Below are 15,789 nucleotides of genomic sequence, written 5' to 3' on the forward strand. Positions count from 1 at the left end.
AAAATGTAAACTTTTAGTTATTCATTGGACAGTAGAATGCTTCTGCTACATAAATTTGGACTGATTTTGACATTACAATGCATATATCGGGTACTAGCACCATAAAGTCATGCTAAATTACTGAAATCTTCACAATTCTAGCATTTTAGTTAAATTTTAGACGGTTTTCGTGTAAAACGAAAGTGGCCGCATTCGTGTTCATCCTTAATATAGAAATGTAAATTGTATTTTATGATAATACATAACATATATAAAGATTGTGGATGAACACGGATGCGGCCACTTTAATGTTTGACAAAAACCATCTGAAAATTGACATTTTTCGGCATATTTGGTCGATTTTTCATATTTGAGCTTGAATCGGATCGTTTTAAATGACTAAATCAGTTTAAATATTTCACCTAAACTAATTGATTCAAATGAAATACCGTATTTATTCTATTTAAAGCCCCCCTTCTAATTAACGCCCCCCTACCGAAAATACTGTGTTCAGAACTTTTGACTTCTAATAAACGCCCCCATTTTGTAGTTAAAAAAATAAATTTGGTCTATTTCAATAAAATTTTAAGTTTTTCAATATCCGTATCGTTCCCGGAAAATGTGTATATGCAAGGTATTTCAAGTCCGATATTAATAAAACTTGCTTCCAGTCACAGTCACGTTGATTTTACCTCCTCTTTTTAAGAAAAAGTTGAAGATTTTACTATGTTCAATAGGCACGTGGCCTACACATTTTTCTTCATTTCCAATGACAAAGACGAGTTTGACGGCAAATTTATCGTTTGGATTAGCTTCCTCTTGTTCACATTTTAGTTTGTCGCTGATTTCATAACTCCTGATACTTTTGGATACATAATAACCCCTAATTCAGCTGTTGAAATTATGTTCCATTGATGTTCACGCTTGTTCATTCGAAAATTTTAACAAATTATTACATGAGGTCACAGTTACCGATAAACGCTATTTATAGATTATGGAGACAATAAGAAACATGCGTGTATGTTACTATAGTCTGTTTCAACAAAATTCAGGTAAAGGTCAATGAAGTAAGGTACGAAATTCGTTTCTCTAATTGACGCCCCCCTTTCGGAAATTGTCTTCGCCCCCGGGGCGTTTATTAGAATAAATACGGTAGGCACTTAAGTGTTTAAAAAGTGGTCAAAATCTTTCGTCAGATGAACCTGAAATTTGAGGCCAAAATCGGTCCTTACCGGACCTACTCCTTTTGCAGTTTTGGGTTATTATCTTGAATATTATTATAGATAGAGATAAACTGTAAACAGCAATAATGTTCAGCAAAGTAAGATCTACAAATAAGTTAGCATGACCCAAATTGTCAGTTGACCCCTTAAGAAGTTATTGCCCTTTATAGTAATCTTTTAACAATTTTCATAAATTTTTAGAAAATATTTTCCACTGTAATTACTGGGCCAAGTTCATTATAGATAGAGATAATTGTAGCAACAAGAATGTTCAGTAAAGTAAGATCTACAAACACATCACGTTCACCAAAACACAATTTTGTCATGAATTTATCTGTGTCCATTGTTTAATATGCACCAAGGTGAGCGACACAGGCTCTTGAGAGCCTCTAGTTCTTATCTCTATCGTAAAACCATGTCCGAAATTTTGAATTTTCATCTTATTACCGCTTGTGATCATAAAAATTATATCACCTTTAATTGTAATCCCTTTAAGTCGGACGATAGAGACAATCAAATTAAAGAGGTGTTAATTGCCTTCATGGGGAAGACTGTTTGGATACTAATACCCCAAGCTGAGACTTGTGACATGACTTATACCACATGATCCAATCGTAAATTTCGACATGCAGAAAATTTAATCAGCAAATCATATAACAAGTTGAAATCTACGTTTGCATTATAAAAAATATAAAGATACATATGATTTATCTCTTTAGAAAAGAGGTTTGGTCATATATTTTTACTACATTCAACAAATTACTTTCGTTTCCTTCCAGTACTACTTGTCAATCAAGAGCGTGTATAAAAAACATTTTGATTTTTGAGCTAAATTAGTTTGATACTTTCTTAGAAAGTTATAATAATTGGCTTTAGTTTATGTTTCATCCCTTTATTGCTTTAAAAGCGTCATGCATTCCCAATCTCTGGTAAAACATTGTTTATTTTCGTAAATTTTTCCTTTGACCGACATTGAAATATTTGTATAAACTACAGATCGGAACTGGGACAGATACGACAAAAATCCACATTTTTAAGATAATAACTACAGATGCACAAATGGCACAGTAGACAGAAAAAAATATCCTGAAGGCCACCATTTTGAAAATCTCTTAACTGTCCTTTGAAGTACAGTTAAAGCAAAACACCAATTGGTTAAGAACAAAAAAATAATATAACATTGAACCAATAACTAAACTTCAACCAGGTTAATGGTTAAAGAAAATAAAACATGCCTTAATTCATTGAGTAACATGAAACCATGAATTTCATAGACATGACAAAGAAAATTATTTATTGCCAACTTTCTTTTTCTTTTTATATAAAATTTACATTCTAAAGTTGGATAGGTATGACCACACATATATTTATTTGGCCCAAGACGAAAAAAATAATTTTTGTAACTATAAAATTAAAATGAATATAGAAAACAGGATAATATAAAGCATTGCTGTGACGCGTCAAATAACATTGAAAAAAAATACAGCCAAATGTGATTCTATCCAAAATTCCTGGGGAAAACACTGCAGAGGGTGTGTCTTTATGTATGTGCAACTTTCTAGGTCAAAGGTCAAGGTAAAAAACTTTGGTTGTGTTGACAATCACATGTCTTTAAGGGTAAAAAGATATAAATAAATTCCACACATTATTCACAACGAGGCCCACAGGGATGTCTTCCATCTCAATGAGTCTAGTTTCAATTATTACAGTTACTAAAACAATTTTTTTTGTTTTGGTCCTTGAAAAAAGGACAATGCAATTTGGTTTATGATTGCATAGTCATAACACCACCTTATGGCTATGCACTTACAAATCAAGTATGTGTGTTGTGTACCACCATGACCTTTAAATGACCTTATTCTTAGACTACAATGTCAAATAATTTAGTTTTGTAAGTTATAAGAAGGGAGATGAAATATGTTTCAGTCATACAAAACAGTTCTCACATGATTAATTGTATTAATTACAATGTCCTTTTTTGTCACAGGGTCTAGAAAAGGCATGGAGCCTGACATGGCTTTGTCCATGGTTACAAGGATGGACGACAGAGGGTGCACTGTTGGCACTATTCACACAGATAATGACTCTTGAACAACCTCAAGGCTAAAGCAAAAATTTGAAAAAAATAAAAAAAGAGACAAGAACCATGTCAAGAAAAATCTGTTGAAACAACTGTATGTTCAAAACAGTCAAAGAAGGATGAACTTTGTGAAAGATTAGACAGTATAGTTCCACACCTCTTTGAAGACCATTCAGGCTGTTCTGGAGATTGGTGCACATATTCCAAGCAACCATCAACATACAGGTTTGAATTTTTTTTAATTTGAAAGATGTTTTACATATATATGAAAGTTTTTTTTAGTATTTTTTTTATTAAGAGTGATACATCCCCGCATTCTATAAAACAAACAAAAACAAAAGATTTTTCTACAAGTAAATACAATTGTAAGATCATTAGGACCAAAATAATTTACAGATAATAAAAAGACTTGTTATGGTTAATTGATGAACATTTTTTACTGGAATTGAACAATAATTGTGTTGTATTTGAGTACTTGTCAATGGACTATTCCATCTGTGATGTTACTATCACCAAATGAATTTTTGGGTGACTATAAAATGTAAGATAAAACCGTCAGCAAATATTCAAATTCAACACTGTTATTGTTATGCACAAATGTCATCTGCGGCACAGCGCAAAAAACTTCATCCAACAGGTACATCATCAGTTTTACCCCCTGAAGATATGTGATGTTGTCTAATCAAAATCCTTGTTATAAAAAAATATGCATTACAATACATAAAGAATAACACAGTTCAGTCTCTTTAGCAATATTCTAGCAGGCTATTTAACTAGGTAAATAAAATTGTATAGTATAGATCAATTTGAAACATTGCCATAAATCAACATTCATATAATGTATGAAATTTCAACTATCTTCTTTGATATCATTTCAGATATAAACATCTCCCAAAAGGTGAACCATTGAAAAATGAGAACCTGCGTCAGTGACAGAAAATTACAAGAAAAGATCAAGCTAACTTGTAGATTTAGGCTCAACACAGAGCAATGAAAATTTCAACAATATAGTTGCAAGCAAGGCTCCAAAAATTAAGTCAGTAACTAAAAACATTGATTATAACCTGTAAGTATAAACATCCACCAAAATATTCCAACATCTAACACATAGAAAATGAATATAAACATAACAATACAAAATAAAAAGGTGAACCATTGAAAAATGAGAACCTGCGCTAGCAGTTAGAGATATTGACAGAAAATTACAAGAATATAGTTGCAAGCAAAGCTCCAAAAAATAGGTCAGTAACTAAAAACATTTGATTATAACCTTTAAGTAAAAATATCCCCCAAAATAACAATACAAAATAGAATTCTTTCAATTTCAAAGGGAGATGATTGCTGTTTATCTGTCATAAGAAAATTGAGAATTTGTTTTCGAGTTCTAGTTTTATGAATTAATTTTACTTACCAGTCAAGGAATATACACAAGGATTATCTCCCTTACAACGTTCTCATTACTCGCAACACCTGGATGATTTCAAACATCTATCTAACATTGATCATCCGGGTGTCTGCTTCCCTCAGTTTATCGGCGGGCACAAAATATTCCCTATAACGAAAATTATTTATAACTGGGGAGATGGTGGGAGCCTTGACTGGTAAGTAGAAAAGATTCATAAAATTAGAACTTGAAAACAAATTCTTAATTTTATATCATATATATTTTTACTTACCAGTCCAGGAATATACACAAGGATTACTACTGATTTCAAAGCAGTCTGAACCTTAGGAGGAGTGTTATAAATAAATTATCTCACCTGAAGAGACTTTCTACACCACACATCTCAATAACAGAAAACTTCTCTGTGATTCTTAGTCATTTCAAACTTCATCATAATTTCAAAAAGTAGTTCATAGTTAAAAACATATAAAATACTTCCACCATTGAAAATGCTGCCACCAATAACATTTAAATGAATAAAAAAAACATGCTGAGCAACTCGCCGAAAATATCAACTTAGGCTATTTTCTGTAACACATTTACATCTAATTCACACAAATAAAATCTACTGAAAGTAGATTTTGAACTCCAATCTGCAGATTCTAAGATCGAATTGATAGATGCTCCTTTAAAGAATGCCCAAGTCGGACCAATAGCTCTTGTAGAATGTAGATATAGGAAGATGTGGTGTGAGTGCCAATGAGACAACTCTCTATTCAAATAACAATTTATAAAAGTAAACCATTATAGGTCAATATACAGCTGTAACATAAAATATTGTCCTCCATGAAATATTGTCTGTCGGACAAATTTTCATATAAAATATTGTCCACTGACGGTATTTCATAATGAAATATTGTCTTGGACACCTCCTGGACAATATTTCACTATGAAATTCTGTTCATGACAATACTTCACTATGAAATACTGGCTTTGAAAATATTTTTTAATCCAATTATTTCACAATTAGAAATAGTACACAAGCATGCAGCATGCACATTTTTAGATTTATAACTGAAATTGTTTTGTATAGTAGAGAATTTATATTATTACTAATAGTGAGTTTCAAATTTGCATAGAAACATTACAAATGGTTTATTATAGATTAAAGAATTGTCTAACGTAGGTTTCATTTTATTACATTATACTGTACAAATATAAGTAATGTACTGACAATCGCTTATTTTGTAAATATATACACAGGCACATGTCGCAGAAAAAAATCCTATATACATGAATATATGTTGATAACCTCCCCTTCATAAGACAAAATTCCATGACAATCTATTTATGAAATATTGTCTCAATACTCACGAAATATAACCAAAATATAACCTCCCTTCAATAGGACACAATTTGGTAGTATTTATCTATGAAATATTGTCTTAAGTCACACAAAATATAACCTCCCTTTAACAAGACAAAATTCCATAGTATTCATCTGTGAAATATTGTCTTAGATACATACACAATTTCACTATGCAAATTTGTCCTTCTCTGGACATTTTTCCATAGACGAGGACAATATTTCATGATACATAGTTATGAAATATTGTCTTGTGGTACAATATTTCATAGGACAATATTTTGCTTTACACAGCCTTCAACATAGAACCTTGGCTCACACCGAAAAACAAGCTATAAAGGGGCCCCAAAATTACTAGTGTAAAACCATTCGAACGGGAAAACCAACGGTCTAATCTATATAAAAAAACGAGAAACGAGGAACATGTATAAATTACATAAACAAACTACAACTACTTTACATCAGATTCCTGACTTAGGACAGGTGCAAACATTTGCAGCGGGATTAAACGTTTTAATGGTACCAAACTTTCTCCCTTTTTCTGAACAATAGCATAACAGCACAACATAGAAAAACATACATGTATTTTCCGTTTCCCTGATGATTCAGAGTCAGAATAAGCCTGTTTAATGATTTGAACATTCCAATGTGAAATTGTCTGAGAGGTATAAACTGGTTTGTGAGGTTCACATAAAGCTAAAAATAATTTCCCTCTTTGGTCCTACTATAATTTTTCGCAACGGTTTTGTTTTATCTAAATATTGTAGCAAACTTTTCTGTGGATCTAAAGAGGTATTCTCAGTGTATGTAGGTACGAAAATTTTTGTTCCAATATGTTTCTCCCTATCCTGTTTGGCTAGGCCATGTCTTATAAACTTAATTCCTTTAGTCTGTATTGTCATGGAGCCTTCATCCATTCTTAGTGCCGGCAGATTGCTACATCTGCTGAATGCAGTAATACCAGTTAAGAATGCAGTTTTTAAAGTCAAATCTTTTAAACTCATTTGTTTAACATTGTCAAAAAGACTACAGTTCTAACATTCTTAATACTATGTGCAAATCCCATTCAGGTAATAGTTATGCGACTGTTGGCCTGGTATTGAAAACACCTTTAATCAATCTAATTATTTTAGGATGTTGTCCAATTTGGAATTTATCTATTGGAGGTAAATCCTTGGACAACATTGAGCAATATCCTGCAATTGTTCTGTATTGCAAACCACTATCAAATAAATATGAAAAAAATCAGCTATCTGACTTAAAGATATTTTATAGGGATCAATTTTCCTTGTACTACACCAGCTTTTGAAGTTTTTGAATTTTGAGCAGTAATCTTTTTGAGTTCCTTTCTGCCATGCGGCGGAGAATAACTGTCTAACCCCTTTAGAAAAGCCTTCTGTTGTAATCTGTTTGTTGATAGAAGCCATGCAGTCAGCTTGAAAACTTGTGGATTTGGAAGATAAATCCGAGTTTTCGGTTGACATAACAATTCTGGAATTACTGGTACTCTGATGATAACTGCTATCAATAATTAAAGCAGCTCTGGATACCAATGTCTCTGTGGCCATTTGGGAGCTATCAACAAAATCTGACAAAGGTACTGCCTCATATATTGTAGGACTTTCAGAATCAGACAAATTTGGGGATAAACATAGGCGTACATTCTCTCCCATGAAATTGTCAAAGCATCCAGAACCATTGGAAGTGTACGGATTGATAGTTTAGTCTTAGATGCATGATTTTTTTATTAGTTGTTAGTGGCTTTGAACTAGCTGTCAGATAACTGCGAGTACTCTCAGATCTGTTCATTGCGTCTTTTTGTGTCGGGATGTATAAGTACCTGGCCAAGTCCACTTGTCTTTTTGTCCATCTGATGAGTTAAGCCTTTTTCAACTGATTTTTATAGTTCGTTCTTATGTTGTACTGTTATACCACTGTCCCAGGTTAGGGGGAGGGTTGGGATCCCGCTAACATGTTTAACCCCGCCACATTATATATGTATGTGCCTGTCCCAAGTCAGGAGCCTGTAATTCAGTGGTTGCCGTTTGTTTATGTGTTACATATTTGTTTTTCGTTCATTTTTTTTACATAAATAAGGCCGTTAGTTTTCTTGTTTGAATTGTTTTACATTGTCTTATCGGGGCCTATTATAGCTGACTATGCGGTATGGGCTTTGCTCATTGTTGAAGGCCGTACGGTGACCTATAGTTGTTAATGTCTGTGTCATTTTGGTCTTTTGTGGATAGTTGTCTTATTGGCAATCATACCACATCTTCTTTTTTATAAAGCTTTCTAATGTGGAATCCATGAACAAAAAATTTCTGTCTGACGATTGTCTTTTGCAGCAAATAAATCTATTAGAGGAGTCCCTCAAATTTGAAGGAGATTTTGAACTACATGTTTGACCATTCCGTATGTTGAATTTGGTCCGACTGAGTTGGTCTGCTAAAATGTTCAATTTTCCTGTTATATGAGCAGCATTCAATCGAATATTGTTTTGAATTGCAAGATTCCACAAATCCTTTGTTTGGTAGCAAAGACTGGGTGATTTCCTCCCCCCTTGTTTGTTTATGTTCCAGACAGTATGAGTATTTGGACCGTACCCGTACGGTCTGGACACTGTATGCATACTTTTTCAAAATACACATATGGTCGGACCATATGCGTATAGTCAGACTTATATTAAGAAGTTGGTCAAGTTTATTAGATACAAATGCATATAACAGATCAACATAACTTAACTCTCAAATCAATTTAAAATAGTTCAATTGTAATTGAAATAAAAACTTTATATTTTAACTTTTGAAAAAAAATCACGCTTATTTTAAATCTGTTAATCTCTTGTATATAGCATGTCGATCTGTAATACATTTATTGAATAATGATCACTGAATTGAAGATATCGGAAGTAAACATAATGTGGGAGGACAATAGTTTAAAAAAAATGCAAATGCAAAGGAACAAAATTGCATGAACTGCAAATATGTAAATGTAAAAAATATTACGTAACTTGTGTCACCCAGGGCGAGAGTACCAAAATAGGATTCAGATATACAATATTTAATTTCAGTTGTTCGTTTGTTCATTTTATCTATCTAATTGTAATAATAACAATGAATTTGTATAACTAAATATAAAGATTGTGATAAATGTTTGTTTAAATTAAACCAATATGATCAAATAACATATATGGTCAGCTCCTACTGGACCATAAGCGTATACTCATACGGTCTGACCGTAGGCGTATGGTCGGACCGTATGAGTATACGTATACGGTCTTGACCATACATGTACGGTCCAAATACTCATATGGTCTGGAACATTTATATATTGTACCACTGTGGTATTGTCCAATCTTATCAGAACATATTGACCTTTCAACTGATTTAGGAATTGTTTCAGCGTTAAAAACACTACTTCCAATTCTAGGGAATTTATATGTTTCTTGCTCTGTATTTCTGACCATTCCCCTTAAAAAATTTGATTGTTCATAAGACCCCCATACACAGTTTGGAAGCATTTGTGACCTGTCGTTGTGACAGAAGTCTGAGCCAGTTAAAAATATTGGCCTCTCAGCGTGTTTGCTGAAATTTTTCACCATCTAAGATATGATTTCAGATGTGGTGTAACTGGGATCTTTATGGAAAGATACTGACAACTTGGTCTCCGAAATGAGAAGAGATGCAGTTGAATAGATCTCATGAACAAGCGTGCATTCGGAATTAACTCTATGCAAGATGCCATTATGCCTAGTAATTGTAGGAAGTGAAATGCTGACACTGCATTCCCTGATGAAAGACTTAATATCGCCATATTCAGTTTGTCTATTCTTTCCTGAGTTGGGCAAACAAGTCTCTTGTCCAAATTAAACTGCCCCCCTAGATATATACATTTTTGAGTTGATACTAGACTTGATTTTTCTCTGTTGATAAGAAAACCTAGTGAAATTAGGAGATAGAGACATTCTTTCGATCTTGATATAATTGATCCTTGCTTCGATTGACTACTAACCAGTCATCCAGATCTATTTGAGTTCTCAGAAAAGCTGCTACTACAGAAACATTTTTGTAAAGACTCTCGGAGCAGAAGTTGGTCCGAAACAAAGAACTTTCCACTGATAACACTGGTTCTAAACAGAAAATCTGAGAAACTTGCAATGTTTTTGAAATATTGGGATGTGTAAATAAGCATCGCTTAGATCTAGGGAAATGGCCCAGTCTCCTATTTTGACTAAGTTTAATACTTTTGTGAGAGTGTCCATTTTGAAATGTATTTTCTTGAGATACCTGTTGAGGGGTCTGAGATTTATTACTGGTCTCATTGTGCCATTCTTTTTGGGGACTAGGAAAAAAGTACTGTAGAAACCTTTGCTGCATCTTGCTGGCGAACAGATTCTAAAGCGTCTTTTTCTAGAAGAGTATTTATTTCTTGGATTAAAATATCCGAGTCTTTTAAAGACACAGAGGTTTTCCGTATGCCTGTCCAGAATGGCATTTCTAGAAACTCTAGTTTGTAATTCTCTGTTATTACTGACATGACCCATTAGTCGTCTGTTATTTATATCCAATTTTCCAGAAAAAAATACCCAATCAAGATTGCCGCCATGGCTAAAAATAGAACACAGGGGTAAAATGTAGATTTTGGCTTATAACTCTTGAACCAAAGCATTTAGAGCAAATCTAAAAGGGGTTAAATTGTTTATCAAGTCAATATCTATCTGCCCTGAAATTTTCAGATTAATTGGACCACTGGTTGTTGGGTTGTTGCCCCACAATTGGTAATTTTTAAGGAAAATTTGCCGTTTATGGTTATTATCTTGAATACTATTATAGATACAGATAAACTGTAAACAGCAATAATGTTAGCAAAGTAAGATCTACAAATAAGTCAAATGACCAAAATGGTCAGTTGACCCCTTAAGGAGTTATTGCCCTTTATAGTAAATTTTTAACAAATTTAATTAATTTGGTAAATTTTGGTAAGTTTTACAAAATATTTTCCTCTGTAACTATAGGGTCAAGTTTCATTATAGATAGAGATAATTGTAAGCAGCAAGATTATTCAGTAAAGTAAGATCAACAAACACATCACCATCACCAAAACACAATTTTGTCATGAATCCATCTGTGTCCTTTGTTTAATATGCACATAGACCAAGGTGAGCGACACAGGCTCTTAAGAGCCTCTAGTTAGAACTATAACTATGAGTTTTATTTTGCCAATCTTGACGCACCTGACTAGATTTAAACTTTCTCTTATTATTGTTTTTATTCTCTGGTAACAGATCGTCTAGTTGCTCACGTTGTTCTATATGTTTCTCAAGTTTGTCTTCCAAACCTTTACCAAATACACCCTCATTCGAAAGAGGTAAATACAACACTTTAGCCTGTATATCTTTCAAGTTATTTAAACCAGACTCAGTAGCTGCAGCTTTCCTGCGTATCATATGGTTAAACGCACCTGTGCGTCCTACCAGATCAAGAGACTTTGTCGAAATTGCTAACAAGTCCTTCACCATTTGACAAGTTTCATTACTAACATTTTCATTTTCAACCCTCTCTAATAAGGTTCCTAATGTTTGTTGCATATACAACACTGATATAATACCCATACGTGAAGCCACCTGCTAGATTTTCTATCTGTTTTAAAGGTTGAGTAACCAACTGCTTGTAGTTATCCCATGACTTAACACTATTTGTACCATGAACAGTTCTTATCATTGGTTCTGATAAATCATCTAAACTGGGTACTTGCAAAAAGAAATTAGATTTATCATTAACAGGAAAAACAACTATGGTATTCATCTTTAAAGGCTGTAAGTTTCTCTGGATTTTTATTCTCCAAAAATGTTCTAGAATTCTAACCTGCGCTTCATCAATGATCAAATCACCAGAAATACCAGAAGATTCTGAAGGAATATCTTCTTTGAAAAGTTTAGACAATAAATTTAAATTATCTGACTGCTTGTCTACAATTTTATTGTTATTATTATCAAAGTTACTTGTTTGTCTCTGATTTGACTGACTTTCAACATTGTTACTAGTAGTAGTAGGTTGAGTTTGTAGATATTGGCTAAATCTTTCAACATTTCTAGATTTATTACCAGCCTGAGAACAAACAGGAATACTTAAGCCACAAGAATATTCATCCTCTGATGAACATAGACCAAGTAAATCAGCCTTTTCACGACTGTCTATATGAAGAGAAATTTCTGACCTATTGTCAAAATCAACATTTCTAATAATTCTAGGACTTCCAGGCCTCGACAATAAAGCTGGTCCGATTGTCCGATACCAGAGGGAAAAAAGGTCGGACAAGTAAAAGCTGTATCAAGCTTGTACTTCGGGACAAGTACAATTATTCTGCAAAAAATAAATTCAATCCAACTTTGATGAACAAAGTAATTATAAACAAAAAACAAGAAAAACCAATATTAATTTGAAATGTTTATGTATTCTGTTTATTCAAATGCAAAACCTTTTTCTTCAACATGTTTACTTGCATTATCGATAATTTTAACTGGTTCTTAGTCATGTACTTTTTAACAGGTAAAAGGTTTACTATAATGTATTCTCAGAAACCAGTCTTACTGATCCAATCAATGTTGCGCTTTGTAGATAAGGTAACTTTACAGGACAGTTCGTCACCTCCAAAGATCAGCTCCAAGTTTAATAGGCAGTTTGGCACCGTAGGAGACATATTAAGTAGAGTCTAGACATGATTGATAGACAGTTTGGCAAGCAGGAGACATTTCGGGACCAAGACAAATCAGTACTTCATTTTGCTACTTTATTCTTTTCCTTATAATAAATACCAAGGGTAATTTATCACAAAAATATTTTTTTTTATTTACCATAAAATTCACAAAATCATATTTGATCATAAGTAGAAAAAAAAACAATACTTGCAACATGGTGACCTTAAGTTGTTAATTTCTGTGTCATTTGGTCTCATTGGCAATCATACCTTATCTGCTTCTTTTTATTAATTGCATTTGAATAAACTTTTTTCAACTTAAAAACAAACCAGGATACAAATCCAATGAGTGTAAGGCCTATCAGATGGTGCCTCATGTGCAAAGTCTGATGAGACTAGCATTGATGAAAACTATAACCTAAGTCCTGTGACATGTCTAGATTCAGTTGTATTTGACTCATACTTTCAAAAGAAATACATCAAATTCTGTTTTGTTCCTTTAATCAACTAAAAATGTAAAAAGGTTATTTTTAATAAAAAAAAAATTGGACAAGTAACAATTTTATTCGGACAAGTTGAAATTTTTTTATTGTAGAGGCCTGACTTCCCAAGTCCTCATCAAGATTTGCATTCAAAGAAATTACCGGTCTACGCTCCCCTGTACTTGGGACGTTATCCGAACTTTGTTCTCTCTGTGTGGCCAAACCAACAGGGTGAGAAACCTCTGCAACAGTCAAACTACCTTTAGCACATGACTTGTTCAAAACTGCAAATAACATAGGGGTCATCCATAATTGTCAACCATTTTCCAAAGTGTACAAAACGTACACTTGGGGGGAGGGGGTTAAAAAATCAACATTTTTACCGTACGCTTTTTTTTTATTTCCAGAATTTATTTCGTTTCCGTAGGGAAGGTCGATGTATAAAATCGAGAATTGGCTTGGGTGTGTTTCTCTTCTTATTTTTTCTTTATTATTTTCACTTGATGATATTCATTTCGATATCATAATTCTCCTCAATCCGGATTGAACTATTAAAAGATCAAATCATGAAAACTAAATCTTTCAAAAATGTAAACTTGTAGGCCTAAAAAATTTTAAAGAAAAAGTTTGCAAGCATTTCTCAGTACCCCCGATTGTCATTTCATCTGCTTTATTATAGATCGTTATCGTTTCACTCTGTTTAATAAACAAAACTGATGGAAACACTAAATTCTTTGAATGTTTTGATTTTGACAAGACGCCTTTTTGTGAAAAGATTTTAAACTGGTCCTTCGATTAATTTCCTTGTAATGTATTCCAAAACAGTAAACCAGTAAACCGGAAGTAAACTTATTTTTCTTAGTATAAGCAGAGACATATAATACAATTGTATTATATGTTGTATTATTATTATATGTCTCTGGTATAAGGAAGTACACCACTAATTAATGGCCCCATTGCTTTCTATGTTAAATTCCTCAATTTCGAGTGGTCACAGCTCTTTTATCTTAAGTTCAAATAAAGTGACAATCATTGCATGTCAAAGCAACACCTTCTGGTGTCCTGTACTGAAAAAATCAACATACCTTACATGGCACATAAGAAAGAACTGGTTCCCGGAATTTCGGATGTACCATAACAGGTACTTCCGATCTGACAAAAAGGCAAAATGTACCCTCCTTTTTAAATTTCATGCCATTTTTTTATTATTCAAATTTATCAGTCAAAAATTGTTCTGCAATGATCACCAGTCATGCAGCTTTCATTTGATACCAAAATTAATAAAATATTCTAAATATTTTGAAAGTTATGTCCATGCGTAGGAACTATTTTGTGTTAAATATGTACTACTTTCTGGCATGTGCTTTCTGGCCGGGCCTGAATTAGTGGTGTTACACCATAAGCCTCCGTTAATTTAGGTTGGTCCCCTCCGTAAAACATTCAGTATGTCTTCGGAATATACAAATATAAAATTAGCCCATACCGGACGGTATTGTCAAGAATTTCAATAACGGCCGGGAAACAGACTACCTTTAATTAGGAGCACCTCCATATGAAGTTTAACCTTAACCTTAAAAATTATCCAATATATGTACACGTTACAGTATATATGCATAAACGATAATAGTTTAAAGGGACCTTTAAAATAGAAATACAGGCGGGAAATTTAAAAACTTAAAATGTTTTAAAACATTACACTTTTATTGATTGCTGTCTTAAGCTCTGATTCCATCAACAACCGTCAGTCCATACTTTACCAATGCAATATAACCATGCATTTCCCTTTCTTTGATTCTTAGCATAGTTTATGTGCCCTTTTGTTAATCTTTTGCATGCTCTAGGTGCCCTTTTTCGTTGGAGTTCCCACTGTGTGATAGGGGAAACACTAATCTTTGAACTCTTTATTCTAACAAAACACAACCATCACAGATAGATGTCATCAAATAAAACAGTCAGATATGTTTTAGTTTATTTTCAATGCAAATTTCTATATTAAACTAAAATATAATAAACAGGATCTTCTTTTTATTAAGAATGATTGATTCCTCTCTTGAAATCTGAAAATGGTTGATGTACACTTTTTGAGGGAGGGTGGGGGGTCTGAAAAAGTGTACGTTTTGTACACTTTGGAAAATGGTTGACAATTATGGATGACCCCATATCTATTTTCTTATCAAAACTGTCTTTCATACTGGTTAACTTATTCTCAAGTTCAGCTGTCGTTGACATGCGTTTCTTTTTCTTTGATGAATAGTCTTTTGTTGTCCTCACCATTTTTTTCACGAGAAAATCACCCGTTGGCGTTTCACCTGCACTATCTGAATCTAAAATTTCAGCATTTTTGCTAGCAAGTGAGTGTCTATACTCTTCAGCCATCATCCAAAATGACAGGACGACAATATCAAACATACATAAATAAAAATTTCAATGATGAGACTCTAATAGAAAGTCTCAAACAGTGAGAACGTCTTATTTTGTTGCACCTGAAAGATAAACTGAGGGAAGCAGACACCGGATGATCAATGTTAGATAGATGTTTGAAATCATCCAGGTGTTGCGAGTTATGAGAACGTTGTAAG

General features: G+C 33.2%; 1 protein-coding gene across 1 annotated transcript in view; it reads left to right on the top strand.

The window, feature by feature from the left end:
* Positions 1-15,789, top strand: part of LOC143047239 (uncharacterized) — a 56,394-nt gene that overhangs the window by 24,540 nt on the left and 16,065 nt on the right. The window contains exons 9-10 of the transcript XR_012969460.1: positions 3,190-3,507; positions 4,161-4,348. The gene's annotated coding sequence lies outside the window, so the exon portion shown is untranslated. The remainder of the gene's footprint in view (positions 1-3,189; positions 3,508-4,160; positions 4,349-15,789) is intronic.

The sequence above is a fragment of the Mytilus galloprovincialis genome, chromosome 10 (genome assembly GCF_965363235.1).
Source record: "Mytilus galloprovincialis chromosome 10, xbMytGall1.hap1.1, whole genome shotgun sequence".
NCBI lineage: Eukaryota > Metazoa > Mollusca > Bivalvia > Mytilida > Mytilidae > Mytilus > Mytilus galloprovincialis.